The sequence below is a fragment of the Eumetopias jubatus genome, unplaced genomic scaffold, assembly GCF_037043125.1.
Source record: "Eumetopias jubatus isolate StellerSeaLion01/CBP00866 unplaced genomic scaffold, mEumJub1_p1.0 scaffold_6, whole genome shotgun sequence".
Taxonomy (NCBI): domain Eukaryota; kingdom Metazoa; phylum Chordata; class Mammalia; order Carnivora; family Otariidae; genus Eumetopias; species Eumetopias jubatus.
The window spans coordinates 64,803,117-64,808,698 of record NW_028274812.1 but is presented as its reverse complement, the minus strand read 5'-3'; the positions used below and the strand labels follow the sequence as shown (position 1 = coordinate 64,808,698).

At 35.4% G+C, this 5,582-nt stretch overlaps 1 pseudogene; it reads right to left on the bottom strand.

The window, feature by feature from the left end:
- Nucleotides 1-5,088: 5,088 nt before the first annotated feature.
- On the bottom strand, nt 5,089-5,358 carry LOC114209920 (large ribosomal subunit protein eL43 pseudogene; annotated as a pseudogene).
- Between the last annotated feature and the right edge of the window lie 224 nt (nt 5,359-5,582).

Here is a 5,582-nt window from a genome sequence, read left to right as displayed (position 1 = left end):
AGATTGGGTAAGGACTTACTTTTGAAATGTCACTTTCTGGAACATGTGCTGTAAAGTCATTGTTCAACCAGGTCCCTTCTCTCTTCCTCTACACACGTGCACACTCACACGCACACAGAGCTATTCGCCTAAATTGCCTGCTTTCCTAGTGACAGCCTATTCTCAGTGGAATTTGTTTGCATTTTGATGTGTGCCAATCAGCCTTCATTTTCAAAGGAATACAGTGACAGCTTCTTCCTCTAGTGATAATTCAGGTTATAGATATGATTTGATTCTTTAGTTACATAAGCTATGATGATAATCTATAATGATTGAAACTCAATTTCTTTTTTTAATTTTAAGGTAATTTTATTATAAAAATAACGTTCCTCCCTTAGAAAAAGTTAACATTTATTGAATGGGCCACTATAATTGCATATACTTTGCTTAAACTAACTCATTTATTCTTTTTTTAAATTTTATTTTATTATGTTAATCACCATACATTAGTTTTTGATGTAGCGTTCCATGATTCATTGTTTGCATATAATACCCAGTGCTCCATTCAATACATGCCCTCTTTAATACCCATCACCAGACTAACCCATCCCCCCAACCCCTCCCCTCTAGAACCCTCAGTTTGTTTCTCAGAGTCCATAGTCTCTCATGGTTCGTCTCCCCCTCCGATTTCCCCCCCTCATTTTTCCCTTCCTACTACCATCTTTTATTTTTCACATATAATGTATTATTTGTTTCAGGGGTACAGGTCTGTGATTCAACAGTCTTACACAATTCACAGCACTTACCAGAGCACATACCCTCCCCAATGTCCATCACCCAGCCACCCCATCCCTCCCACCACCCACCACTCAATTTCTTAAAGAATATATAAGCAACAAGACCAAAGAACTTACTTACAAAGTAACATTGCAAATAAACTCTCTGTTTGCACACACATACACACACACACACACGCCAATTAAGTAAATATAAATTTTAGTACAACAGGAAGTTGTAAAGTTTATCATGAAATCTTCTATTTGGTGAAAAGATTGAGGGAGGAAACCAAATCAGGGCTTTTGAAATATATATTTTACACTAACATTTGGAAAATAAAGACTCAAAATAATAAATTGACAGAAAATGTTACTTAAAGAGATATCTCTGATAGGAATGTTCATATTCAGTTGATAAATGGTAAAATTTAAGAACTACTGAACTCTGGGAAGATATCAGGAAATTGGAAATAAAGGTATTCATTTTTCTGTGTACATGGGGCATAATTTCATACGGGGGACTAGTCAGGGGACAATTCTTTGTGCTAACTAGGAATAGAATTTGATGACTTTCATTGCCTTTGCAAAAGAGGGAGTAAAGAAAAGAAAAAGCAAGAGTGGGGCATTGTCTGACCTCACTAATTTGGAACAGGTTCACAGTGGAAGTATGCTGAGCTATAACTAGAAAAAGTAAAAACATTAGTACAGGTATTTTAAAGATACAATAGAAGTTTGTGAATCTCTGTAGAAATAACAATGACAGAGGCTTTTTACTAACATTGAACTTTGATCAATTGAAAAAACAAATCTTGCAAAGTTCCTGTAGATAATAAGATGATCCCAGGGTAAGGAACCATATGTGCAGGGGCAGCAAAAAATATAAGAGGGAAAGAGCAAGGAAGAAAAGAATAATAGAATGAATCCAAACACAAATCATTGCTTTGTCAACTTTTATTATTGACTTCTGCAGTTCTTTAATGATTAGGGAATTGAAAATCATTGTTGGTACACCTATTGTTTATCAGATTGTTTGTTGTTTATTATTAGTTTCAGTAAATTTTAGAGCAAAATGTATGGGGTTCTCTTTTAATAATGAGTTCACCATTCTTTTTGACTCCTTTTATCTTGGTAAAGAAACAATCCCTCCCACCTCTGACATCTGGGAGCTGATCTGAACTATCAGCTCCCAGAGTTTCATTTCACTGATGCCGTCCTGGCACTTACAGACAGACTATGGAGACAAACATAAACCATTTCACGGAAAACCAACATCAGACAAGTCACTCTGTGACTGTGATTGATCAAGATAAAAACAAGACCCCTTTATAATCATGTTTGAACACAAACAGAAACAAGAACATTGTCTAAACCACAGATATGCCAAGGAACTCCCTATCCTAGCTGTGGTGAGTGACTGGTGCTTTTTGTGCAATTATATCTTTAACGTTCTATTCTTCTTTCCCTGTAATATGTAATTATATAGTACTGCGTCTTTCCGACCTGATAGAATCCATGAAAAAACCTCTTTTCCTTGACCTCAGCCCTAAATCACCTAACACAAACCTAAATCCTTTAAGTCCTTTCTAACACTTTCCTTTTCTATGATTGTGAGGTCTCCATTTTTGTCTGATTCAATAAAGCAGTTGTGACTCCAGATATGTTCCTGATGGTATTTGCCTGAAGAGCATTGACAGGTATAATGATAAAGTCATTAAAACTTTCCCCTCCTCACCCTGATGTCATATGTAGATATCTAGACGGGGAATACTTTGCCTATTCATTGTAGTCAAGATTCTGGTACTTGAGACTGGCTTATCTAGTCTTTCTACACATTGTATCTATTAATTCATGGATGCATATTTCTTAACAGTTTATAGACCTAAACTATGGTGATGATGTATGTAGATTAGCAATTTGTTGTCCCCCTACAATGCTCACATATGAAAGTATACTCTTCCAAGTAAAACTGTACTATGTTCTTGAAGACATACTAACCACTGATTTTTTATAAAAAGTTTCCAAAGAAGGGGCACCTGGGTGGCCCAGTCAGGTTAAGCATCTGACTTCAGTTCATGTCATGATTTCAGGGTCCTGGGATCGAGGCCCATGTCGGGCTCTGCGCTCAGGGGTAGTCTGCTTGCCCCTCTGCCCTTCCCCCGTTTGTGCGCTGTCTCTCAAATAAATAAATGAGATCTTTTAAAAAAAATACTTTCCAAAAGAAAATTGGGGCTTTTGAAGAGAAATAAAACTTGTATCAGTAAATTCTGATGTAGTGCATTTCTTTTGCCCCAAAATGTCTCAACAGTAGTAAATGATAAAGTCTGTGTATGATTTCTGCTCATATGTTTTAATGACTTACTTTTGGTAACCTATTTTAAAAGCCCACTCAGAGACTTTGAGACACTGTGGCATATCTTTTTCCTGTATACTTACTGGTTTATTTATTCCAGAGGTGATTTAGAATTTCACTTTTGTAGAAGTTCAGAGTGGAAGTAAAATGTGGCACAGATGCAATGTGGCTTCACAGTTAAGAGCCTGTCACTTGAGTAAGATTGGATTTGAATGACCAATCTACCAATAAACGTAATGTCCTCAGTTATTTTTTATCTTGTGTCTTAATTTCCTTTTAATATAGAGATAATAATAGTATCTACCTTTAATGTTTTCTTTGAAAATTAAATGAGTTAATATGTGTAAAGCCTTTGAAAAGTGCTACCATATAGCAGGCACTGAATTAATGTTGTTAAATATTCATAGAAAGTCCAGTTTCCTTTGACCACCACTCCCAGTCACAATATACTTAGAATTACATATTTATTGAGTATATTTCTGAACTACTCTATGTGTATACACACATTTATCTGTACAGAATATATTATTGTAAAAGAAATAAAGGACATCATAGTGTTCTTATAAAATTTCAGTCAGGTTTATTGAAGGTATAACATATATAGTAAATTTAATTGATTGAAATGTGAAGGATAGATCAAGGTTCATTTTTTGCATATGAATATTTAGTTGTTTCTATACCATTTGTTGAAAAGATCATCCTCTTTCAATTGATTTGCCTTTGTTCCTTTGTTACAACTATTGACCATATTTCTGTAAATTTCTTTCTAGACTACCCTTTTTAGAATTGAAACATAGTTGACATACATTACATTATTTCAGGTGTATAACATAGTGATTCAACAAATTTACATGTTGTGCTGTAACAAGTGTAGGCACCATATATCACCATACAATGCTATACAGTACCATTGACTATATTTCCTATTCTGTACCTTCTATCTCCATGATTTATTCATTCCATACTGGAAGCCTGTACCTTTCACTCCCCTTCACCAATTTTGCCCATCACCTCAGCCCCCTCTGTCCTAGCAATTATTATTTCTCTATTTATGTCTCTGGTTTTTTTTATTCATTTCTTTTATTTTTTAGAGTCCACATATAAATAAGTGAAATTATATGGAATTTGTCTTTCCCTGACTTATTTCACTTATCATAATACCTTCTAGGTCCATCCACATTGTCACAAATGGCAAGATCTCATTCCTTTTTATGGCTGAGTAATATTCCATTAAACACACACACACACACATAATACCACACCTTCTTTATCCATTCATCTGTTGATGGGTACTTGGGTTTCTTGCTTAGTTTGGCTATTGTAAACAGTGCTACAATAAACATAGGAGTACATATATCATTTCAAATTGTGTTTTTGTTTTCTTTGGGTAAGTACCCAGTAGTAGAATTAGTGGATCATATGGTATTTCTATTTTTAAGTTTTTGAGAAACTTCCCTACTGTTTTCCATAGTGGCTGGATCAATTTACATTCTTACCAAGAGTGCGTGAGAGTTCCTTTTTCCTCACAACCTCACCAATACTTGTGTCTTGTTTTTTTTTATTCTAGCCATTCTGATAGGCATAAGGTGATATTTCCTTGTGGTTTTGATTTGCATTTTTCTGAGGATCGGTGATGTTGAGCATCTTTTCATGTACCTATTGCACATGTGTTATGTTTCTTTTGGGAAAATGTCTATTAAGGTCCTCTGCCACTTTTTTAATTTAATTATTTGTTCTTTTGGTGTTGAGTTAGTTCATTATACATTTTGGATATTAACTGGTATCAGAAATAGCATTTGCAAACATTTTCTCCCATTCAGTAGGTTGCCTTTTCATTTTGTGTATGGTTTCCTTTGTCATGCCACAATATTTTTGGGGGGTGTAGTCTCAATAGTTTATATTGGCTTTTGTTTTTCTTTTTTTTTTTGTTACATAAATTAGCCTGTTTATCATAGGCTAGCAATGTTTCAAATGGTGAAGCTTCTATGGGTCTTTCAACTCCTTCAGTCTTCTGATGGCCGACTTCACTGTGACAGCAGAAGTGGTGTTGTAGGTCCAGGCGCCACCAGTGAAGTTTTTCATGCAGGAACTACAATGCCAGATCCCCACAGGTCGTCTTTTCATCTTGGTTTTGCCACAGAAGGAGCAAGTGTATTTGTCATGCTGGCTTATTTCAATCTTCTTCACCATTTTCCTGATGGAAGCACCATAACGGGTCCCATATTTACCCACGATTCTGACCTTCTTGGTGCATTAGCCATGTCGCCACAAACTAGGTCTCAGTTTTTGTTTTTCTTGTCTGAGGAGGTATATCTAGAAAAATGTTGTGACAGCTGATGTCAAAGAAATTACTGCCTATGTTTTCTTCTAGGAGTTTTAAGGTTTTATGTTTCGTGTTTAGGAATCCACTTAGCTTATTTTTGTGTATGTTGTAAGAAAGTGATTCTTTTGCATGTAGTTGTCCAGTTTTCCTAGCA